This window comes from Protopterus annectens, chromosome 6.part0, assembly GCF_019279795.1.
Source record: "Protopterus annectens isolate FY-2018-M chromosome 6.part0, PAN1.0, whole genome shotgun sequence".
In the NCBI taxonomy this organism is placed as follows: domain Eukaryota; kingdom Metazoa; phylum Chordata; order Ceratodontiformes; family Protopteridae; genus Protopterus; species Protopterus annectens.
The window spans coordinates 32,705,584-32,732,046 of NC_056737.1; the positions used below are offsets into that span (position 1 = coordinate 32,705,584).

At 40.0% G+C, this 26,463-nt stretch overlaps 1 protein-coding gene across 2 annotated transcripts in view; it reads left to right on the plus strand.

Moving 5' to 3' along the window:
• RPAP1 (RNA polymerase II associated protein 1) overlaps positions 1–26,463 on the plus strand; it is a 2,926,740-nt gene that overhangs the window by 90,492 nt on the left and 2,809,785 nt on the right. The gene's annotated exons all lie outside the window — the stretch shown is intronic.

A 26,463-nucleotide genomic window follows, 5' to 3' on the forward strand; every position in this document is an offset into this window, starting at 1 on the left:
GCAGTGCCAGTACAGTGATGATTTGCATTAGATAAATGAATAAATGTGAATATTTTATTTTCTGTTTTTTGAAGTAAGTTAGAGTTATGACCTGAAATTGGTGCAGTGATGAGTAAGGAATATTCACATCTCGATATAACAATATTTATACCAATTTTAGGAAGGGCATACTTCTTATCTACTTACATATTTTTGTTAAGCTCCTGTACACCAAGTAGTCAACTTGACAGAGACTGAATTCTTACTGACATTGAGCAGTGTAGTAAAGATGACATTTCTAAACAACAGATCTCGGTACTTATCTCCCTGTGCAGACAGCCAGTGAGCCATGAACTATACTAGAAATATGAACCAACTTACTCTCTGTTGTACTCAAGTCTTTACCAGGGTCCAGCCTCTTTGTCATACAAAACAACCTCCCAGTACTGCAGCAAGCAATTAAGAATTTTTTTTGCCAATTTTAAATGAAAAGTATGTTGGAGGGTAAGTCCTTTGCCCTGCAATTAAGAGACTCACCAACTTCTTTCTATCTAGTAACCACATCAGCAGCATTCCCTAATCATGGTAGAGTTTTAACTAAGAAGTCCAATGGTATTGTTGAAGTTTGGTAATGCTGCCTACCTCACATTGCAGGCACAATTAACTTCCTCCAAACCTCCATCACCCCGTCCTTCTTGCAGATTAAAAAAAATCAACTTATTGTGGAAGCAGTCCATATCCCTAAATACTTTGTTTACTTGGAACCGTAATGGTGGCTAATTTTCCAGTGAGAACTGATAGGGAAAGCAGTGCACTGCTAGAACTTTGGATGTTCTGTAGTCCTATCTTGCCTTCAGTTTTACACTTGGGACCGTAGCCGAACCTTGGCTCCAACTCGGCCATACTCCAGCTCAAAAACGTCTGGTTGGTTCGTGGCTAGGAGGTATCCCATCATGCATCACCCACATTCCCCAGATCTCATTTGCCGCTCATTCAGCTCAGACGTGATTCTTCTTGGTCGTGGCTAAGTGATTTTTTTCAATATATTGAATTGTCATTTTTGGATATTGCTATATTGTCTTGTATTTAGTGTGTATATTTGCAGTTTCTGTCTGTCTGGGATGATTTGCTGCTTATTTTCTCTGTCTTTGTTGTTTTGCCGTTTTCCGTTGGCCATTCTGGTATCCCTGCATCGCTTTTCTGTACTGCTGTTTCCTCTTTCCTCTTGTGCTAGGCCCATTTAAGTTAGAGGACCTAGTCCTCTTTCTGCTGTTTTGTTACCCGTTGGGCTAGACCCATTTAAGTTAGAGGACCTAGTCCTCTGTTCTGTTTTTCCTTCTCCCTGGGCTATGCCCGTTTAAATTAGAGGACCTAGTCCTCAGTTTATTCTATTTCACCTTAGGGCTAGGCCCATTTAACTTAGAGGACCTAGTCATCCGTTATCTTCTCTTTCATTGTTGTGTGTTGTAATATTTTGTTTGGGGATTATGTCAAAAGACTCTAAGGACCATAAGCCTTCGGGCTTCAAAAAGTGTACCAAATGTGCCCAGAAGATGTCCTTGACTTTCTTTCGGCTTTTCCCGGTTAGGGGTCGCCACAGCGGAACTCCGGTCCGCTAATGATTGGCAGTAGATTTTTACGTGCTGGCTTGCCGGGCCTAACGCACAACCTTCAACGAAGGAACGCCCATTCACGCATGTCGACACACAGAAGACGCTCTAACTGAGAATTGAATGTACAACGTCTAACTGTGAGGCAACAACGCTACCGCAGCACCACCACCGCAGTCTATGATGGGCACAATTTGTGTGTTTACTGTTTGGGGGCTATCCACCTCCTAGAGTCTTGCCTGTTTGGCCATGCGTTCAGTCCTCGTGTTCTTCAGGAGAGCTTAAATGTTAACCCATACATCACAAGATGGGTTGCAAACTGGCTGAGTGACAGAACCCACAGGGTCAGAGTTGCTGGCGCCATGTCAGACTCAAAGCCTGTCACAAGTGGTGTACCACAGGGCTCAGTCCTGGGCCCACTCTTGTTTGGCATCTACTTTTCCGAAGTACAAGCAAACACAGGAGGGTTATGGCTGACAAAGTTTGCAGATGACTGCAAACTGGGCGCCATAGTAGAAAACACATCTGACACAGATATCCTTCAGAAGGGTCTCACAGAAATGGATAACTGGTGCCAGAGCCATGGCCTAAAGTTAAATGCCAAAAAATGCATAGTCATACCCTTCGGGAAAAACAAGGTTACCCCTAGCTACCAAATAGGTGGCAATCCACTGAGCACAGAAGAAGTTATCAGGGACCTGGGGACCCAGGTTGATAGTAGTCTGTCATTCGACACCCATGTAGCTAAAGTAGTTAGGAAGACCTTCTACATTGCCCACCTTATCATGAAGGGATTCTCATCTAGATCAAGGGAGGTCATAGTCTCCCTATACTCATCACTCATCAGACCAATGATTGAGTACAATGCCCCATTTGGAATGTATCTGACCCGACACTTGCAGCAGCTGGAGAGGCCACAAAAGTTCCTCACCAAAAGGATAAAGGGTCTCAAACATCTGTCCTATGCTGCCCGACTGAAAGAACTCCAGCTCTATTCAGTCGCACGCTGCTCAGAGGTGACCTTTGCCTAACATACAAGGTCATGTCAAACCCAGATTTGATGAATATGCTTCACCTCAAAAATTCTAGATCCGTCAGAGCCACAAGGGCGGGAGACTTAAACCTCGACACGGCTATTAATAGGACGTGCTGGAGGGATAGATTCATCACCCAAAGACTCCCTATGCTGTGGAACAAAATCCTGGTATATGTGAGGCAGAGCACCTCGCTGGCCTTGTTCAAGAGAAATCTTGACCAATGGATGGGAGATGGCAGATATACCCCAGGGATTACCTCAGTGTCACTGCTCGACAGAGGCACAGCAAAATAGTGGGTCTAGTTCCCCATACTAAAGGGGTGGCATAAGCCACAAAACTATGGGCTAGGCTTGTAAATGCCCTCGGACAGATAGCCTAGTATGAACCTATGAACCTATGAACCTCTGATTTTGAAGGGACTACTAAAGCATTCCTTTGAGGAGGAATTGGGATCCTCATCATCCAGCTCTAAGTCTCCCTCCTCCTCCAAAAAGGAAAGACCAAAAACTACCAAAAGGCAGTCTCCCACCCAATCTGTTTCGTCGGAGCTGCCAGACAAAATTGCTAAAGTGGCTTCACCCTCATCGGCTCCACTGATTTTGGTGCCGACAGAGGGTAGCTTAGTGGATCCATCAGTCTCAGCTCCAGGTACTTCGGAACCGATGACTGTCATTACCTTTTGGAGCCGGTCATCTGATCTTCGGCCGGTTTCTCCAACTCTTAGGTCGCCGTTTTTACAGCAATCCAGATCCCCCACTCTGTCTTCTAGGTCCTCTAGGAGCCTTTCTGATGAGGATGTCGAGAGAGTGGTGTGTAGACTGCTTCAGACGTCTGCGCTGGCAAATTTGCTTTCGGCTCCATCCCATTTGGTTCCGGAGCCCAATGTTCCATCCTGCTCGATTTGATGTTCCTCCACTGAGCTTCTCTGAGCCTTTGGAGCCAGATCTGTCGGTGCTTCCGGTTGTGGATAGGTCGGTTCCAACTACCTCCGTTGGTCTCTCAGTTCTGATATCCTCTCCGACCCTCTCAGTGCCGTCCGTGAGGTCAAGGATCCTTAGCTCTCCGGTCGGGCCCGAGGGGGATGCTTCGGCGCAGTTGAGCTTGGACCCCACATTGCTTCGGATCCCATCTCCTCGGTACCGAGGGTTGCCTCTGTATCTTCGGAGCAGAGGGCATCCTCGGAGCTAGGGGGATCAGCATTCGAGGTGATGATGGAGTGTGCTGTCCAGGACTTCAGCTTCATCCAGAGGTACCGACACTCTTCCCCCTAAGGCGCCGATCTCTGTCTCATTTCCCTCTCTCTCCCTACACAGCAGAGACCCGCAGCCTCAGGATACCTCCATGAGTGGTCCCTAGTCTTCCGAGGTGTCCCCAGAGTACCTGTCTGAGGAACCACCTAGGAAGAGAACTTGTAAGAGGAAGCATGTTGACTCCACCGATGAGTCCGTTACATCAGACACTGACCTCGAGGAGTCAGAAGGGTCCCCCAAGTCGTCCTCTGATGATATCTCTTTCGCAGATATCCTCGAGATCCTGAAATAGAGAGGTGGCTGGCCCACCAAATCCCCTTCTGATGAGGAGTCAGTGTACCTGAAGGCTTTCGGATCTCAACCCTCCGCCTCTTGGGTGTCTCCGCCTTTCAACGAGCTACTGGATTTAGTGAGTCGGAAGGTGTGGGAATCTCCTGATTCTGTGGAATCGGTTCCTAGAAGACCAGATACATTTTTGTCAGCGCCCCAAAACAAGAACTTTTTGACTAAGGACGTTCCAGTAGATGCCATGGTGGTGGCAGCAACCACCAAAAAGGAATTTGCCGAAGCTTCCTCCGCTGTCCATCCGCTGAACAAGGAGTCTCGAACGATGGACCAGGTATGGGAAGCCTGTTTTTGCTTCAGCGGCCTTTACTCTGCGGTCGCTGATCTGTCTGTCTCATTTCACAAGGCTCCAGAGAGATCTCCTAAAAGAGCTGGAAGATACTCTACAGGGTAACGTATCTGATGCTGTATCTCAGAAGGTCAATGCAGAGATGTCTACCCTAAGTTCTATTTTGAACTCCTCCATGAGGCTGATTTCGTATGCAGTGGATGGAGTGAGTAGGGCAGCGGGTTCAGTAGTCTCTCTCAGGAGACACTCCTGGATACGCTTGTGCAACTTTGCGGAGGCCTTTAAGTCTACGTTTACCAACACCCCATTTGACAGTTCCTCTTTGTTCAGAACCAAGGTAAAGGACACACTCACCAGGTGCGAGCAGGAAGGAAAAACCTTGTCTGCTGTGGGAGTCCATTTTTCTGTCCCCTCTAGACCCTAACCCAAAGGGCAGAAGGGTGGCAAAATATGGTTAAAAAAAATCGCAGAGGATTTTTCAGGACAAACAAGGTGATTCCATCTCCAGAGACAGAGGAGGAAGAAATAACGGTAGACGCTGGCCCGCAGAACCAGGGAAACCGCGACTCCTTTCATGGTCATCGCTATCAGTGCTCCTGAAAGAAGGCCCGGCTGCGCATCACTGGAGCCAGTCGGGGGTCGTATTTCTTTATACCCAGAAGCCTGGCACGACATCACTCAAGACAAGTGGGTATTAAAAGATAATTACCAGAGGTTACCATATTCCCTTCTCTTCTCCACCCCCTCAGACCAGACAAATCCCAGATGTGCCACCCAATCACAGGGATTCAGCAACTCTAGAAATCCAAAAGTTGCTTGTGAAGAGAGTCATCCAACCCGTCCCCGCAGACCAAGTAGGATTAGGGACTTACTCCAGATTCTTTTTGGTGCCAAAAAGAACAGGGGACATGAGACCCATTTTGGATCTCCGCAAACTGAACGAATCTGTACAGAAGTCCAAGTTCCAAATGGTCACCTTGCAGTCTATACTCCCGTTGTTAGGGAAGACATTTGGATGTGCTCCATAGACCTCCAAGATGCATACTACCACATCAAAATGGACAGGGCATCGAGGAGTCACCTACGCTTTCGACTGGGAGCCAGTCCTTATCAGTTCTGCGCCCTACCCTTTGGTCTCACCACAGCCCCCTGGGTGTTCAAATGTATGGCAGTGGTTACGGCTCACTTGAGACGTCAGGGATTCCAAGTGTTTCCATAGCTAGACGACTGACTCCGCACTGCCCTTACCAGGCATCTACTGTTACATGCCAGGGATGCCACCATTTCAACTTGCCTACAGCTAGGAATTACAGTAAATTGGCAAAAATCTGCATTGTCGCCCTCTCAGCATGTGAATTTTATTGGCGCTGAAATAAACACTGTGTTAATGAGGGCTTACCTGCCTATCGAAAGAATTCAGAGTCTAAGGGAACAGGTTTTGACCCTACTTTCTCTAAGAAAAGTCAAAGCAAAGGTGGTGCTCAAGCTGTTAGAGACCATGGCTTCCACAATAACACTAGTTCCATTAGCCAGACTGCACATCAGGGTCCTACAGTGGTTACTCTTTGCCCAGTGGTCACTGCATTATCTGCCTCTGTCTCATCCTATCCTTGTAACAAATTTGTGCAAGCAGGATCTTCGTTGGTGGATCTAGACCAGCAACCTAAACACAGGCAGACCATTTATCCCCCGCCCCCAGTTGCCACTGTGACCACGGATGCCTCCTATATAGGTTGGGGGGGGCATTATCTCGGGAGAACAGTCCAAGGCACATGGCAAGATCATGAGGCTCATTTGCATATCAGTGTCTTGGAGATGAGAGCGGAGCTTCTAGCGTTGCAAGCACTTCACAGCTTTCTCCCTCTAGGAACAATTGCAATCCACTCAGGCAACATGTCAGTGGTATGGTACCTAAACAAGCAAGGAGGAACCAAATCTTACCCCCTCTGTAGAGAAGCCCTTTGAGTATGGGAGTGAGCAGTGTCTTCCCATGCTTTCTGGTGGCAATGCACATCCCGGGGAAATCCAACGTCATAGCCGACAGGCTCAACCGGGCTGTTCTGATGCCTCACGAGTGGTCTCTGAACACTTACATTGTGGAACTAATCTTTCGCAAATGGGGTCAGCCTTGCTGCGATCTCTTTGCCACCCCTCTCAATGCCAAATGCAGCAGCTACTTTACCCTGATTTCCCCGGGCAGGGAGACTCCAAGAGATACACTCGTTCATAATTGGCCCTCAGGACTTCTCTATTGTTTCCCTCCTTTCCCCCTCATTTCAAAGGTAATTCAGAAAGCAGTATCTTTGGGAAGCAGGATGATCCTAATTGCTCCTTACTGGCCTCAACAGATTTGGTTCCCCTTCCTCAGACCATATCTAATGGACGAACCTTGGACTCTGGATCCAGTTCCAGATTTACTGACACACATGTCAGGAGCGTTCCATCACTCCCTCTACACCCTCAGCTTGACAGCTTGGCTGCTCCAATTCCATTCTCTAGTCAGGCTTCATGACTTCACCTGAGGCTGTACACATTCTGTCATCTTCTCACAAACCTTCCACTAGGAAGATTTATACTAGTAAATGGAAAAGATTCTCCCTTTGGGCCCGTGAGAGAAACCTTGATCCCTACACAGCTCCCATTTCTGCTGTTTTGGACTTCCTCTCGCAGTTATTCAATCAGTTGGCAGCTATTTCCACTTTCCATGTTGCTAATGAACCTAATCTTATTGCTCATAGGCTTTGTAGAGCCTTTCTCAAAGGAACCACGTTACTAAGACCCCCAGTCATGGATCCTGTGGTTCCATGGGATTTGAACTTTGTTCTCCAGAAACTTACGTTTAGTCCCTTTGAACCTTCAGCGACATGTGACCTCAAGTTTTTATCTTGGAAAACTATATTTTTAGTGGCTATCACTTCTGCTAGACGGGTGTCTGAACTGCAAGCTCTTTCCATTAAACCACCTTATTTGATATTTCATAAAGATAGGGTCTCCTTGAGGACAAACCCTTCCTTCATTCCTAAGGTTTCTTCTCAAGCCAACATTAATCAGTCTATTTAGTTGCCTGTGTTCTTCCCTGAATTTTCAAACAAAGTATAAATTCCATCAATTGGATATCCATAGACAGTTACGTTTTTATCTGGACAGAACTAAACATTTCAGAAAATCAGACCAGTTATTTGTCTCCTTTTCAGACTCTAGACAGGACCTCCCAGTTTCTAAAGTCACATTATCTCACTGGATTTCCAGTTGCATTTCATTTGTCTATTCCTCCAGTGGTAAAGATTTGCCTTTCAAGGTGAAAGCTCATTCTACCAGGTCTGTTTCTACCTCTGTAGCCTTTCAGGCTAGGATCTCAATAGACAACATTTGTGCTGCAGCAACATGGGCTTCACCCCACACATTCATTACTCACTACAAATTGGATATGGCTTCTAGGAACAGGTCTTCCTTTGGTTCCACAGTACTCAGGAGCATTTTCCAATGAGCCACCCGAGATGAAGGTGCTAGGGACTCTGTCCCAAGTGTAAGAATGAAGGCGAGATAGGACTGCAGAACATAAAAAAGTTATGTACCTGCCATAACGTTTGATGTTTGTAGTCCATCTCGCCGTACATTCTTACGAACCCTCCCTCCTGCCCCCTCCTTGAGGACCTAGGGGTAGAGTACCTACTGTTATTGTGGTCCTTTCAATTTGGTTTGTTGTTTGTCTTTGTGTCTGTATTTTCTCAAAGCAAACAAGATCTGGGGAATGTGGGTGATGCATGATGGGATACCTCCTAGCCACGAGCCAACCAGAAGTTTTTGAGCTAGAGTATGGCCGAGTTGGAGCTGAGGTTCGGCTCCGGTCCCAAGTGTAAGAATGAACGGTGAGATGGACATGATATGTACATAACTTCTTTTTTTGGTTACTTCAGTTTTATAGCCAGAAAACTTGCCAGACTGTTCCAGTTTAACAAATAAAGTTAGCAAATCTTTCTTGGGAGCCACAGGTAGACTAACAAGTTGTCCATGCAGACACAGCTTTACTTCTCAAGCTGTCATGCTAAAGTGCTGCATAAGTGAGGACTCCAAAGTCTTTGCTAAGAGTTCCAGCTAGACAGCAAGCATCAGCAGGAGAACTGTTATCCTTTTGTACAATGAAAAAGTAGAAGAAAGTCTTGAGTTAATTGTCAGCTGTGCTTTTAAACCCTCATAAGTATTGGTCAAGGATCTTAAAAACCTAGCTGGAAACCCATGTAATTCAAGGAACCTACGTTAGTATCCCTGGATGTTCTTCATCAAACCTATCCTTGGCATCTAGGCTTAGAAACAGAAATGCACTTTTTGATTTGTTGGCATCCTCAGCCATAGTCAAAGGCTTAGTGGTTTTGTTGTAGGTGTGTCCTGCAGTGATCAAAGTTTATCGGCCTAGGCAATGGGAGAGGGGGCAACCTGGATGCCACCAGATCCATACATATTTTGTATTCCTCACTGAGCAACAAATACAGGCCTGTGATATCATGAAAGAGCTGCGTCCTAACCTTCCTTTGGAATAACCATGTGTACAGCTTTGTGTAGTGATGGCAATGTTATCAGCGTCACAGGTACCTCATTGCATAGTGTTAAGCAGCCACTGTCCCCTTTATGTAGCTCAAGAGAAGGTCCATCAGGACTTCCAAGATGGCTGTCCACTGAGTAACAACTTAATTTCAGCTCTCTGAGTGTGAAAATAGGAACTCAGAAAAGAGAGCCAGTGAAATTGTCTTTTTTGGGTGCATTTCAGTAACTGGCTAGTAAGTACACTGCCTGGATGCCAGCAAAAAATGAAATTCAGAGAACTTAAAAAAAATTGTTCACTAAAGGTGAGGAGAAAACACTGACTGGGTAGAATTCTGCAGCTGTTCAGCAAAAGAAGCAGTGCACGCTCCAGCTTTAGTTCAAGAGATGACCTCCAGTAATCTAGAGGAAAAAGTAAGCCAAATGTACTCAAAGCTGATTAAAATAAATTAAACACTGAATGAGTATATCAACTCAAATAACAAAAGCCTGGAAAAAATGGAAGAGGTTTTAAACGGATATTCAGATGAGGTGATAAAACTGCAAAAATCAGAGATCGAAATGTAGAAAAAGCTGGCTGAGTATGAGACTGCTCAAGAAGAGATGTTTAAAAAATAAACAAAATTAGAGGACAGAGTACATATGGAAAAACTGATATTTTCTGCTGTACCAGAGATGCTGGAAGGAACAGGCTGTATTAATTTTATGAAAGCACAAGTAAGCAACTGGATTAGTGTTCCACAGCAGGAGTTGTAAATTGAAAGGATGAATTTGAGTGTATGCTCCAACCCTGGCCATGAGAAAGCAACCTAGACCTCTAAAAGTAAAGATGCAGTCCTACCAGCAGAAAGAGTTGACTCTGACAAAACTGTGGCAGAAAGACAAAGTGCTAAAAATGGGAGAGAGTAGAGTGTTTGTGGTAAATGGTTACTCACTTTACACCAGGCTGAAGAGGAGTACATTTCTTCTGGTAATCAGGAAATGTTGAGAAGCAGGTGTGAGATTCAAGCTTCTGTATCCAGCTGTTTTTATAATATTCTTTCCTGGAGAGTCAAAATCATTTTTTGATGTAGAAATGCTAAGGTGGGGAAAAAAGGTTTGTCCAATGAAAAATAAACGATCAAACTTAAGGAGATTCTTCTGGTAATATAGCCCTTAGAGAGGCAGTATTAGTGAAACCTTTTCCAATGTTTCAAAGGAAATTGCTAGAGAGAGAGAGAAAAGCACAAGAGATGACTAGAAGAACAGGGAATGAGTTGGAAATGCAGCAGACACTGGATCTGGAGATCAGCAGGAAGAAAGCCAGCAACTTTATTTTAATTATTAAATTAACAAATAAATGTGGGATTGCAAGGCTTTAATTATATATGTGAAACATGACAAACAAGAAAACCTGGAAAAATTGGACTTCTTTGACTTTGTTAAACTTGTAGGGGACTCTAAAGCATATGCCCTACTTCATGTCATTAATGTTTGGAAAAATACTTGAGAGGGGAAGAGGAGGGTGAAAGTTAACTGTAAGTAAAACAAATTTAATGTCTGGAAGAATATTTAGGATAGGGGAAGAGGAAGGAAAGAGTTAACTGTAAGTACAACAAAATTTTGTTCTTAACAGTAATATTTTTATAATGCATGACATAACCTGCATGCTGTATAGTAAATCTTTCTCAGTTATTTTGTGTGTAATATAGATACTAAAGTCAACAGGTGCCCCGGTATTTTTTTTTTCTTATTCTTTCTTTCTCCTTATTCGATTTTAAGACATGTAGGCACTGCTATGTAAAAAGAGAAGAAACGCCTGGGCAAAAGGTCGTGATACAAGAAAAGTTGATATGCTTTTTCTTACTCTCGAATAGGGAAATGACTAGATTAAAGCCCTTGGCTTGATCTAATAACAAGCTTTAAGGGGAAGCAAATAAGTAAGAAAAAGAATACTGAATATAATAAAAAAATTTCCTCTAGCAAGTAAGTGAGTGCTTATAGTAGAGACAACTGTGTATCTGGTTCTCGTGTCTCTATGGAGACAGTCTGATAAAAACAGAATACTTCTTTCAATGGCTAAGAGATGATTTCTGAAAGCATTCAAGTGTTTTCCCAATCAGGGAGACCATTAAAGATAAGACAAAAACAGACAACACTTAATAGAAGCACATACTGTACCATGATGTGTGTTAGCATGGATAACCTTCCTTATAGATTAATCCAAGTCTGTCAGTGTGGTTGTCAGTCTGGGACAGTCATTTCTATTAGGAAGGTTAAACTTCAATATTTGAAGCTGAACATAGTTTTATGTCTTCATATTAGGTTAATAGGTTTATGGGTGTTCTGTTTTTTTTTTTTTTTTTTTTTTTTGAGGGTTTCACTAAAACAAAAAGTTTTGTAGGATGCAACATATGTTCAGATGGCTATGACAAGAAACTGTATAAAAGATCAACCTGCCAAACATTAGTATATGCATGTAACACAAAAGCTGAAACTAGATATTCAAAAAACAAAAAGCTGTTACATGTAACCAGTGGGAATAATAACTTCTTAACTTAATAAAAACACTTTCCATATTATTTTTACATGTGAATAAACAAAAAGAGGAATGCTCGGCAGTCAATACAGTCCCAAAGCCTAAACGCAAATTTATTGAAAAACAATTTAAATAGCGTTTTCGCTACTTAGACAGTGTAGCTTCTTCAGAGGCTAAAAACACAGTAAAAAAGGCGCGAACCACAATTTATACTGTGGCCGGCCTCATACAGTTCAGCTGGAATACATTAGTTTTCGTCACTTCCTTTAAAAACAAGCACAATATCTTTAAAACGAAACAAAATATAAATAAAAAATAAAAAATAAAATAATAATAATAAATATACTTGTCTATACAATCTATACAGTGTACCTACTGACCCTGAATCATATTCCCTTATAAATTTAAAACACAAGAAGTAGTACACAAATCTATATATGTGAGATATTCATTTAAATTTATATATTGAATGTACATTCTAAAACCTACTTCAAAAAAGGTAAATCTTCTAATTTTGAACAGTGTAGGTCACAACATATATAACACATATAAAAAATAAAAAATCAACGTAGAAAAGACCTATATTTAAGCACAGGGGCTATATTACAACTCTCGTTTAACCCTGGCAAATTAAAGGCATCCAATTTTAGTTGCCATTGTAGTTCTAACATCTCTAATAAAAGAGAAATAGGTCCTCCCCTCACTGACTTTTGTTTACAATCTATCCCCATGAAAACAAAATTATGCCCAGGGTTTGATGCTACATGCTTTGCAAGAGCGTTTTCAGTTTTATTATTCCTAATAGCATAAGTATGCTGGTATATGCGCTCTCTGAATTTCCTGTCGGTTTTACCGACATAAAATGCCTGACAGCATACACAGAGAGCTACATATACGATAGATTTGGTGTCACAGGTTATTCTATATTTGATAAGGAACTTCTTACTGCTACCTATACAAAATGAGTTACCTGTACGTAAAGTGTGGCACCAATTGCATGAACCACAGGTAAAACACCCTTTTGTTCTGTGTGTACCCTGATCAGAAGGAATTGATTGTAATAATTCCTTTAAATTACTACCTCTCCTAAAAGTGACCTTTGGTTTTATACCTAATTTCTCAACCAGAAATGAGTTGGTAGTAATAAAGTACCAATTCTTGTCGATGATCTCTATTATTTCTTTTGAGTTCAAATTAAAAACTGTTGAGAAAGACAAAGTATAATCTGTTCTAGGTTGTTCAACATAAACGCCGGAACCAAGTCTTGTATCTATAATACCATTAGCTTGGTATTGGTTCCCCAAATTTGTGCTTTTTCTATCAGTTAATAAGGGACAAATAATTCCATTTCGTCTTTTGTTGGTCACTTCAAAGGTTAATTCATCTATAACTGAGAGTGGGTAACCTCTGTTTAAGAAAAATTCAGTAAGAACAGTGCATTCTTTCTCAAATTCTTTAAAATCACTACACATACGTCCAGCCCTAACCAGTTGTCCTTTAATAATAGCTTTTTTTAACTTGTATGGGTGGGCGCTTGTGTAGTGTAAAAATGAATTTATATACGTGTCCTTACGATAAATTGATGAACTAAACCTAAGGTTATCCGTGTCCTTTTTAAGTTTGACATCAAGATATTCTATCTCACTGGTGTCAAACTTAAAAGTGAACCTAAGAAATGTAGTAGTGTTGTTAAAGTAATGAATCAACTGTTTTGCCTCCTCTTCATTACCCCTGAATAAGATAAAAATGTCATCAAGAAATCTTGTGTAATGACAAATTCTATCTTTCCATGTCGGATGGTTCAAAACGAACTCTCTCTCCCACCGGGCCATAAACAGGTTAGCTACTATGGCTCCACATGGGGAGCCCATTGCTACACCTTGCCTTTGGATGTAGTAATCGTTTCCAAAGACAAAAAAATTGGAAGCCAAAATAATGTCTAAAAGTGAGTGGTCTCTCAGATGTATTCAAAAAAGAAAGAGCAGTGAACGGTATTAAAAATGCAGAGTGCAAGTAGCATTTGGAAAGAACTGATCATGTGAATTTGATAAAGGATTTCTGGATGGTTATTCAGCAGAATATCTGGGACAAAGGAAAAGGGGGGACTACTTATATTAATTACAAGAGGAGCTCCAATAGTGATAGAAGAGGATAAAAAGATGATAATGGTAGATATATAGTGCTAAGGGGCTACTGACAAGGGAGGAAGATTACAATAGCATATATTTAAATTCCACCTAAAACTGCTGTAATGGAGCTTAAGAAAATTCTGGGAGAAATAATCAGCTTTCAACAGGGAATATTACTTATAGGTAGGGACTAGAATTTGCTTTGCAGCAGTGAGGATATATTTAGAGGCCCAGAAGGGAAAATGTAAAAAAAAAAAAAAAAAAAAAAAAAGGATAGATTTTTGAAGAACGTTATGAAAATATTTGGCATGGAAGATTTGAATTCAGTAGTAGGAGCTTGCAGTAAATTTACGTTATTCCCCAAGGTACAGAACCTGGTTTAGGCTAGGCAGAACTTACATTTCAAAGGAGCATGTATATATAATTTAAAGTTTTGATACGCATCCAGTAGATATTTCAGCTCCTGTGCCAATAACTACTAAAATAAAAATTCAGAGTAATGAAATATAAATGAGACACTGATGCTTTCCCACCTATCAGTTGAAAAGAGAGGCATTTAAGAAATGGATGGTGGAAATTATTAGAGGGTTATTAAGGAAGATAGAAAATTCTTCTATAAATATAGCTAGGGAGTGGGATAATATTAAAGTGGAATTTAAAAATAGGGTGGAAATAAAAGAGAGAATTATGGTTAAGAAGCAAGAAGAATTATTTAGAGGGACTGAGAAATATTAAAGTAGTGCAGAATGGGGAAGTTTCACAGAACAAGAAGGGGCGCAGTTAACAGAATACTAAACAGAAAATAAGGGATTACCTCGATTATATACATGAGTTTAGAAAGACTGCTGTTAAGCAATTGTTTTTTAATAACAACTCCAAGACAGAAATCTTTTAGCACAGCAACTTCGGCAAAAGAAAGTTGAAAGGATTGTTGCCAAGCTTAGGGAGCCTGTAACAAGGAAGGTAACAAGTGATCCTGTAGAAGTACTAGAAATCTTTTGGAAATGTTACAAAACTTTGTATAAAACACAGAAATATGGAAATCAAGAAAAGATGCAAGTGAAAGTTAGAGACAGACTAGGCTCAATTACTAACATTTTTAGGATAGGAGGAGATGAAATAAAACTGGTGATGTATAACCAATCTACAGGAAAGTCCCCAGGAATAGGCGGTATTCCTGTGGAAGTTTGGAAGCTAGGAGAGAGAAAACTGATGAAGGTCTGGAAGGTTTTGTTTAACAGTATTTTAAAAGGAGGAGAAGCACCAACATCCTGGAAAAAAGCGGTGGTGCCTGTAATATCTAAAGATGGTCAAGATTCAACAGATTCAGCTTCACCAGGCCCATTTCAATTCTAAGTAATGATTATAAAGTGTTTATGTCTATAATGACTAAAAGAATGGCAAAGGTGATGCCAAAATTGATAGGTATGGATCAGTGTGGTTTTCTGTAGGGGAGACAAATGCTTATCAATATTAATAGAACAATGATGATCCAGTGGAAAGCAGAATGTAAGAAAATACCACTGTTGTTGGTGGGTCTTGATGCAGAGAAAGCATTCAACAGAGTAAGCTGCGATGTTATGAGTAGAGCAGTGGAGTCATTTACATTCCCTGGTAAAATTATAAGATTGATGAGGAGGATATATGAGAGTTTGGAGGTGAAAATTAAAGTGAGTGGGTTCCCCTCTGATAACTTTTGAGCAGAGGAAGCAGGGAGGGATGTCCTCTTTCCCCTTTGTTGTTTGCATTATATTAAGAATAATTGGCAAAGAAAATAAGGAGCTCAGAAATTCAAAGATATGATTGATATGGTAGTCTAGAAAAGCTGGCTTTATTTGCAGATGATATTATTTTATACCCGATGATAAAACCAGAAAAGGACATTTCATTGTTGTGGAACATCTTGAGACTGTTTCATGTCTTTTCAGGATTTAAAATTAATGAAGCTAAAACAATAACAATAGCTGTAAACTATGTACCCATACATGAATTGGTTCAGCAGTACCATTGTGTGTGTGTGTGTATATATATATATATATCTATGGAGACATGATAAAATGAAGTAGGAGTATGGAGTAAAAAGGATTCTGTTATGGCAGCTAGGGATATGTGAGAAGAGAATAAACAATAAGTAATACAAAAACTGAGAAACTGGATGCTCTGTCTTATTGATATGGATAGCAAGATACAAGCAGTGAAAATTTTTTAGTCCCCTTGGTTTTACATACAGGTCAGGCATATTTTATTAACCAGAGGAGAAGTTGTGGATAGCAATTAAGGATTTTATCTGAGAAGGGAAGATGACAAGAGTCAGGTGAGATAAGCTGATCCTTCTAATATAACAAGGTGGTTTGTGGTTACCTGATTTGATGGGGCATTTCAGAGCTGTACAGTTAAGGCTCCTATACATAGCACAAGCAGAAATCTATAATTCAAAGTAGAAAGGGCTGATGATGAAATAGAGGGGAAGCTCAAGAAACAAGGAGAAACTGGGATTTTGGATGTAGATCCTTAGGGAGAGCCACCGTAACCATACAGAATATTATATGCAAAAGTAGCAGAAAGTATTTTAAAAACTAAGCCAACACAGGGAATGGAGAAAGGAGATTCTGTCAGTAGGGATAACTGCAACTTGGGATACAATACAAACAATAGGCAAGAAGGGACTGGAATTTATTGGAAAAAACTGCAAACAACCAAGGTAGAGGGAAAGGTAATAGAATAAGAAGAGGCCAAGATTTTATTTGGACTGCAGGCTAGAGATTACCTTTCCTATCAAGAATAGATGTCAGAATATAGACAAAGAGAGAGAAATGGGGAGATCCTAAGACCAGCACTGGTAGAGGTTTTAGTAAAATCGAGAATAGAAACTACTTTTGAAAAAGGGATACTTAGTCAAGCATATAAAATATTGCATGATAACTATAAGAATTAATCAGAGGATGTTTGATAAGATTGGGAAAAGAGATGGGATAAACAATTCACAAAGAAACAATTGGGGTATAGTTATAACTCCCAAATATATAACAAAGTCTAGAAAATTTAGGATCCTTGCTTGGAAGTATTTGTATAAAAAAAGTTACACCCCAGGTAGACTCCAAAGAATTTTTTTTCCTCAAGTAGATTGCCAGTGTTGGAGGTGTGATGGGGAAGAGAGGTTAAGTGGGAACTTACTTTTTGGGAGTATAATGAGATGGCACACTTTAAAAATTTCCTGCAGACTGCTCTATCAGAAAAACGTGGTGAGCGAATTGATGTAACAAAGGAAATTAAGTTTGAGCAATGATACAGAATTAGCATTGCCTAGACATAGTAAGGCCTTGCTGTGTCCAATTGTAATGGCTGCCAAAAAAGCAATTACTAGAGACTGGAAATCCAAGTCTCGTCTAAAGCAACTGTACTAGAAGTAGTGAATATAGTAACAGAGGTAAAACAACTGGAAATGGAATCTTTAGAAAAGGGTAGGAGCAAATTACGTAGGAAAAAAATGGGAATTGTGGGAACAATACATGCAGAATAATGTTTTGGAGGAGGAGTGAGGTTTAAAAGAAGGCAGGATTTGAATGAGATATGTAATGTTTGACTGACAGTGACTGGATAGATTATAAGTGATGTACACTGTTTGCAACTAAGAATATCTCAGTATGGTTTGTTTTTGTTTATATAAATGCATGATTGCCTATGTCATAAGTGATAATTTAGTAAAGATGTTTTTTGTTTAAAAAAAAAAAAGAGAGAGAAGGTCCATCAGGTAGGAAGTGGGGGGGTCTCTGGCTGTCTGAGCACAATGTGGTCAACTTGTTTTATGTGACAGGGAACATACTGTTTTCAAAGTTCTTTCTATAAAGCTCCAACTAGATTGTAGAGGATGCTTTTGAACTTATGTAAAATATGAATTGAAAGTTCAGTATATTTTATATGGACATAGGGATAGATGGAGATGTTTGCTTTGAGAGTGTTGATGGAGAAGTACAGAGAATGTCAGAAGGAGTTGCATTGTGTCTTTGTGGATTTAGAGAAAGCATATGACAGGGTGCCTAGAGAGGACTTGTGGTATTGTATGAGGAAGTCGGGTGTGTCAGAGAAGTATGTAAGAGTGGTACAGGATATGTGCGAGGGTAGTGTGACAGCAGTGAGGTCTGCGGTGGGAGTGAAGGATGCGTTTAAGGTGGAGGTGGGATTACATCAAGGTTCAGCTCTGAGCCCTTTCTTATTTGTAATGGTGATGGACAGGTTGACAGACAAGATCAGACAGGAGTCCCCGTGGACTATGATGGTTGCAGATGACATTGTGATCTGTAGTGAGAGTAGGTAACAGGTGGAGGAGACCCTGGAGAGGTGGAGATATGCTCTAGAGAGAAGAGGAATTAAGGTCAGCAGGACTAAGACAGAATATATGTGTGTGAATGAGAGGGAGGATAGAGGAATGGTGAGGATGCAGGGAGTAGAGGTGGCGAAGGTGGATGAGTTTAAATACTTGGGATCAACAGTTCAGAATAATGGTGAGTGTGGAAGAGGGGTGAAGAAGAGAGTACAGGTAGGATGGAGTGGGTGGAGAAGAGTGTCAGGAGTGATTTGTGACAGACGAGTACCAGTAAGAGTGAAAGGGAAGGTCTACAAGAGGGTAGTGAGACCAGCTATGTTATATGGGTTGGAGACAGTGGCATTGACAAAAAGGCAGGAGTCGGAGCTTGACGTGGCAGAGCTGAATCAGATGTTAAGATTTGCACTGGGTGTGACGAGGATGGACAGGATTAGGAATAAGTATATTAGAGGGTCAGCCCAGGTTGGAAGGTTTGGAGACAAAGCCAGAGAGCCAAGATTACGTTGGTTTGCACATGTGCTGAGGAGGGATGCAGAGTATATTGGGAAAAAGATGCTAAGGATGAAGCTGCCAGGTAACGGGAAAAGAGGAAGGCCTAAGATAAGGTTTATGGATGTGGTGAGAGAGGACATGCAGGTAGTTGGTGTGACAGAGCAAGATGCAGAGGACAGGAAGAAATGGAAACCGTTGATCTGCTGTGGCGACCCCTGACGGGAGCAGCCGAAAGAAGAAGAGGGATAGATGGAGTTATTAAAAGAAGCAATCATGAATGGCTGGCAAGATCAAAAATGTTTGTCCTGGGTGCCAGGCATAAGTCTGATGCAGTAGTGATTTTTACTGAGAAGTTTTATTGCAAAACCATGAGTAGTGAAAGATCAAAAATGTTTGCCCTGGGTGCCAGGCATAGGTCTGATGCAGTAGTGATTTTTTACTGAAAAGATTTATTGCAAAATCATGAGTAGTGAAAGATTGTACTAAAACTGAGGTTGTGATTTTTTCTAGGATTATCCTTACTCTGTTCTGTGGAGATACTGGAGTTAAAGAAGCAAAGCCCACTGTTAAAATACTTTTTAAGCTTTTCTGCATTTCTATAAAGTACTTGTGATTAAATTTTCAGTACTAATCATTACTACACGGCTATACCAGACTTCTGTCATGAAGCTTCTGTACTACCTAAATAAATCCTGTTGTATTTTCCTTATACAGATGACATTTCTTGTGTTTGTTGTTTAATTGAAGGATCTGTGAAAGAATCTGTGCGTGCAACGATTGATGAGTCACCTTTAGCTATAGTCAAGTATATAGAATGTGTGAGTTGTATATTAGATTTGAAATGCTGGAGCAAATTGAGAAGCTTAAGTTGTCATTTGTGAAGCTGCTCAGAAACAGTAAGTACTGAAAAGATATTTGCATGATGTTCTTGGTCCTGATCCCTAGTGGCATAAAGTAGGTGTCGACTTGTTTCATTACACATCAAACCATTTTCTAGTATACTTAGATTTATTGTCATTTGATTACTGGGAAAGTCTGATTTGGTACTAGCTCATTTTCATCAGAGGTCTGACAGAGAGGTTCCAAAGTATTAAAAAACATTTTAAGAATACTTTTACAATCTTCAAAAATAATACAGAACATGTACAGTTTAAATAATCATACCAAATTAGATATAATGTGAAAACATTACTTAAGAATAGTTACAATTTGTATGACAGTGAATTAATATTTAGAGAAATTTTGGCCAGTTTATATGGAAATTAAAAGTAAGTTAGTATAATACAAGGAGGAATAGCTGTATGAAATGAGGGGAAAAAACAAGGTCATGGCAAATTTAGAAAGAGAGAGTCTGGGAGAGACTTTGAATGAACTGAGTGAGTGAGTGAAGGGAGAGTAAGGAGGTGTGAGGTTTGACTAGGTACTTGTTCATATTTAGGGATGCAGTTTATTCTGGGATTGAGCCAGAAAGAGAACCAGATTTGGTCTAAGAGGTCTTTCAAAATGGTTTTAATGGACGGGGGTGGGGGTCTAGGTTTTGACCAGATGGATACAGGTAAGGAGTTTCAGGCCTTAGCAACATGGTAGGACTACAGACCACACCCAGCAGATTTGATAGGTTTGTGGACAGAGAAGAGTTTTTTGTTATTGGATCATAATGACCGACTGGCAGCGCAGTTGTGTGTAATGGTATTTAATGCTGGACAGGCAGATGACTGTTGGATAATTCTATATGTGGTAAGAAACTGTGTGTATGTTAGTTGATGGGGTAGTTCTAACCACTTCAGGTTTTTTAACACTGTACAGTGGCGAGTCTGAAAGGGATATTTGCTGCAAATTTAGCCACTTTATTACAGCATTTGTGAGGACATCAGATATTGTCATCTGCGCTAGCATTTCTGGCTGCAGTTTCATAAATACATGTAAATAATTATGCATTACCCTGTGTTATAAATGCCAGCATGACTAGCTATAATTTTGTAAACAAGTTTTTTTGATTATTTCTTTGATTTATGTAAGAGGTTTGAATCAGCGTTCTTCTGACTGACCAAATGTAGATATCTTTTAAAAAGCATTCTGAATGCAAGTTGTGCCAGTCAGCTGACCTAGAGTGATATCGTGTGCCAGAGCTGAAAAGAATGGAATCTCCATAGCAGGTGTGTTTGTTTACTTTGCAAAAGTCTGAAATGAGAGAGTATAATCTTCATAACAGCTTTCTGCGACTTTTAAAAGATTCTGCTATAAAAAAAGGCAGGTTCTGATTCAGTTGAGTGCAGTGTAGTGCAGTAGTTAGCAGTTTTTTCAGAGTAGTAATTCAGTTGCATCAGTTGTTCTGTAATCCGCAGTTGTTTTTCAGATCAGTATTTATCACTCAGAGTTTTTCAGAGCTGTTTGGCAGAAATAATAGAGTTGCTATACCAGTCGCTGAGGAACAGACAACAGCCTATAGAGTGGACATATATTCATATTTTGCTTGCAGAAGTTAGAGTATCATCTTGCCTTGTTGACTTAATAAGATTAGACAGGGATAGTTAATCTTTAGAGAGTTAGTGATCTACAGTTAAGAGTTTTTCTTCAGTCAGTGTGAAACCTATCCTATAGTGTTACTTTCGTAATTTCCTGTGTGTGAAACTGTATAGTTTATTGAAATCAGTTATTCAGTGTATATATGTTTTAAATCATTTTTATGTATTAAATATTTCACTTACCTTCTATTGTGCCTGTTTACGTAGAAAGTAATTTTAGTAACCTGAGAGTGTTTATGCTTATTTTGATAACACCAGGGCCACTCCAAAAAGCCTTACTGTTTGGATTGCATGCTACCTTACATATCAAGATTTAATTTACCCAATATAATTGATGGGTATCATGGTATTTTGAGTGGTGGCAACGTTACCGTGTAATTTGGGAAAGAGAGCATAGAAGGTAAATCTGTGCCAGTCTTTCCCAACAGTGTTTGTATGTGTGATTGTCAAATATTTGAATGAGTATATCAAATACCTAGAACTGGGACAGAGTGCTCTGCAGCGGTATAATCCAGTCCCAGGTTTGGAGCCTGTTTCCAGTGTACCATTAGGGGAAATTGTGTTCTATCTCTGCTTTCAGTGACACTCCCTTACAGGAGACGGTGGTGAGAATTGAGGCTCCATAGTTACTGCCCAGGTTTAAGTGGGAGCATCACAGCATTGTTTCAAGTTTTGTTTTTTTTATGCCTGGAAGTTAATAAGGATGGGAGTGCCATAAAGTTGTGAGGGGAGGAGGCAAGTAGTAGCAACTGTAGTTTTTGTTGCGTTGGTGAAAGAGTTTTTGGCTGTGTAAAGCATCCTTGGTTTTTGATAATTTTCTTTTATGCAATTTTGTATATGTAGGTCAGATTTAAAATTATTGTTCACTATCAACCCTAATAATTTGCTACGAGAAGTGACTTCAGTGGTTATATGAAGATAAAGGATGATATATATATATATATATATATATATATATATATATATATATATATTTTTATATATATATATATATATATATATATATTTTTTTTTTTGCATGAGAGAGGGACTTGGGAGGAAAAGGTTGTTTTTTTGGGGGGGTTTGGGGTTGAGCATGAATTGTGTTATGAAGCCATGTTTCAGTAGCTGTTAAAGCTTCTTGAGTAATTTTTTGCAGATATGCCAAGTTGTCAGATGTTCATATCAATGTAGAGTCCTCTGAGTATTGTATTAGGGAGATCTGTTACGTGGGTGTGTAGAGGGTGTTAACGAGAATGTTAAAGAGGAATGGAGCAAGCATATAGAGCCTTGTGGCACACCATTAGTGACTGTGAGTTATGGACAGAGGGTGGAGTGCCATTTTACTGATATCTATTGGACAGGTAGCTTTTGAACCATAGAATTGTGGGCTGAGATAGGCCTAGTGAGATCATTTCAAATAGAAGTTTGCCATCAAAAACTGTCAAAGCCTTTAGATAAGCCTAGAAATAAGGAGGAGACTAATTTGCCATTATCTCTAGCTTTATTGACAGAATCTACAATGGTTAGAAGTGCAGTGTTAGTACTATGGGAGGGATGGAAGACATTTTAGGTGGGGATAGAGGTTCTTTCTGCAGGAGATAGTTCAGGAATTGTTTTTGAATACATTTTTCAAGTATTTTGGAGAGGGGGATAAGATTGATACAGGTCCGAAGTTATAACTGTTATATCTGTTGAATTTCCTCCTTTGTGTAGAGGAATAATGTATGTTTTTTTCCAGAGACAGGGAATGTGAGATTCCTGGATTGTCCTATTTATAAAGATTGAGACAAGATAGACAATGCTGTTGGCTGCTATTTTTAGGTACTTGCTTTGGAGGTCATCAGCTGAAGAAAAGCACTGTTAAAGTTGCAGTGGGCACAGGTTTGAAGGTGAAAGTGGATGTGGTGATATGTGGCTTTTGGGCATGATTGGGTTTGGGTGGTGGAGAATCCTTGGTTGGGAAGTGCTATACTTAAGCAGTAACCGACGATGTTGGTGTGGTATATTGAAGATTTATCCATGGTTGGTGTGGTTTATTCACAAGGACGAAGCCCGAGTGATTAAATACAGCCAATCATGGGTAAATCTTCAATATACCAGACTACAGAGTCGGTTATTGCTGTTATACAATGACATTATTTAAGAAAAAAAAATACTTACTTTTCTTAAATAATGTCTTTGTATAATGCCTCCATGGTGCCCTTCCGCGTTTTTCCAGTATCCTGGGACTTTGTCTGGTGTACTGTGCATGCGTATGGGACTTGTACTGCATAAGTGTGGGAACACATCAGTCCTGTGCAAAGGAAGCAACGGAGAAAAGAGCGTCTCCTTTGCTCCTTCTTTCTTATCTTTTAATAATAAAAAAAAAAATTGGACAGTTTAGGGGCAGGAGAGAGACAGAATGGAGGAAATACAAGGAAAATCAGGGACGTATCTTTAGTTTTGAATATTGCACCTGATTTTCCTAGTATTTTCTCCGTCCTGTCTCTCTGGTATGTCCAGAGTCCAGATTTTGGATTTTATTTATTTTTGTTAAAAAAACAAAAAAAAAAAGTTCCAGTATATACCAATGGAAAAAAGTCCGGGCGACCAGACCTTTTTCCGTTGGTATATGTTCGGATTTATAACGGGCATGCTGATTGGGCTGACTAATCAGCGTGCTCGTTTTGTAATGTTAATGGTCAGTGATTGTGTAATATCTGTTAAATAAGTGTTTAATTCTTTTGCAGTTTAGAGTGGTGAGTTATTGGAAGAGGGGTTAGGATTGAGTTTTGGGTTGGGATGTGTAAGATTTCTTTAATGGCTGACTAGAATTTTCATGCTGTAGGTGGATTGGACACTCTAAATTGGCCCTAGGTGTGAGTGTGTGCATGTTTGTGCCTTCTGTGGAAGGTTGGGCGCCGGGCTGGCAACTCAACACTGTAAAACTCCACTGCCAATCATGAGCGGACAGGTGATCCGCTGTGGCGACCCCTAACTGGGAAAAGCCGAAAGAAGAAGTAGTTACTGTTGTTCTGAATGTTGCTTATAGTTGTTTTTTGTTTCCATTTATTTGCTTTTTAGTACAGTTGTGGAGCAGTCTGAAGTTTTTGAAATATTTTTTTTTTGTCCATTTTTTCCATGCTTTTTCTCTATCCTGCATTAGCATTCTACACTTTTTGGATATCTAAATTGCATTATTTGTTTTTACTCTTTTCCATCTAGAAGGTATAACACTATCTAGGATATCTAGGAAAGTTATATTAAATTAATTTACAGTATCATCTAAGGCAGGTATTTTTATGATGCTCCAGTTAATAGATTAAAGGTTAGTAATTAATATTTCTGGAATAGAAATATTTATTTTTGCTTTGATAAATCTCTCAGAGGATAGACTGTAAATATTGCTGTAAAGATTCATACAGCTGAAAGATGCAAGTAATCATTACCATTCATGTTCTTAAAAGTATTTTCTTAAGATGGGATGTTCCTGATGACATTTATTTTTTGTAGTAGTCCTTAGCAAAAAACTATGTAAAGCGCTAAAAACATAATGACGAAATGTAAAGCTTCAAAAGCTGCTTTTACTTCTATTTGTTTAATAAGGTAAATTCCTGTATCTGAGTTGTTAGTGGTGAGGAGACGAAAATCCAAACATTTAATTAAAAATTTTAGACAAAACTATTAAAAGTGCAATGAGACTTCAAATTTTAAAGGTTGGAGCTAGAGTGCTTCAAATTCATCAGAAGCACATACCTTACAAGCAGCAAAACAGAGGTAATACCTTATAAATGATCGAAATGATTAGTTGTACAGAAGGAATCATAGACTATGTAAAATGCCAGAGCATTGAAGAAAACTTCCTCAGCAGACTATTAAGTGCAGTCAAAATGCTGTGCCATCTTCTTGGAGAAGCATGTCATGGAGGTAGAAATGCATCATAGACAGTTTCACAGAATTGTGTTGTACAGATTGCAGTGAATTTGACAGAAATATTTTTGTTTTAATTTCATTAGTGCTGTGATACAGTTGTTTTTCAGCTTCAGCCTCATTTTCAGTTTTGTTTCTCTTTGGATAGATGACCACATACACCTTAATGATATTGTTTCTAGATCATCTCAGTATTTGTGATATGCCAGACTGCTAAAGAAACCATGTTTTACTGACTATACTTAATCTGAATTATTACCAGAGACTGAAAGCTGTAAATGTTCATCATATTGATCACTGCTGCAGCTGCCTTAGCTATATCAATCCTAGGATCCCTTCTTTTTAATATCTTCACAAACCACCACTCAGCTACCTCTAAAGCCGACATAGTCCAATACGCTGACGACACACCTCTCATATGCTGTGCACCCAACATCCAACTTCTCCAATAAAAAGCACAAGAAGCCTTCTCTGAAATAGAGAACTGGCTTAACAGCTCACAACTCATACTAAATCCCAAGAAAACACAACTAATGCTATTCCACTCTACTAAAACGAGCAACCTTACCTTCTCTATACTCTCCACCAGCAAAACCCAAATCACCCCTGTCACTGAGGCTAAACTTCTAGTACCATTGACCAGCAACTCAAATTCACAAAGCACATATCAACAACCATCACTAAAGTCCACAAAAAGCTAGTTTCCCCTCTATCACTGTAAAAGTTATCTAACCACTGAATCTCAAATTGCAATAGCCAGGACCCACCCGCCTATCTACTCTAATTTATGCATCCCCAGTTCTAAGTAGTCTTTACAAAACTGACCTTAATAAACTTTCCATCTGTTACAACAAAATTGCTAGATTCGCTACCAATGTCAAATCACGATCCCACCACTGCCTTTCCCTACAAGCCTTGCACTGGCTTGAATTTCCAAACCTATTAAGGTACCAGTAACTTAGCCTAGCTCATCTAATTCTGTACTATCCCAAGAAAACCCCTGACCTGACTGGCATGCTGAACGTCTACAATTCAAATAGACAACTTCAGTCCTCCAAACAAAGCCTTAATTGAAGCCATCACATGCAAAAACAACTCCGGGGAATCACTATTTGCCCATGAAATAGCAAAAATATGGAACAACCTTCCCCCTGACCTCAGACTACAAAACTCCACACCCTCCTTCAAAAGCCTACTTAAAACATACCTCTTCACCAACCATCTGTGCACCTGTAATTCACCCCCTGAAGCCTCATCCACTTAATATTTCTACACATCATCTGTCCTGGACAACACAAACAATGCCATCTAACTATATCTATCCATATGTGAGCAATACAATGCCATCTAACTATATCTATCCATATGTGAGCAATAACCTATCTATGAGTGTATGTACGTGCGTGTGAGGAATTATTGCTGTTAATAAAAGTACAAGCCTTGCATTTCCTGTATGGGAATATCACTACTGTATGTCAGTAAACATCTGAAGTAACTTGTTTCTTCTGCGTGATCCAAATCTGTTTAAGTCTCAT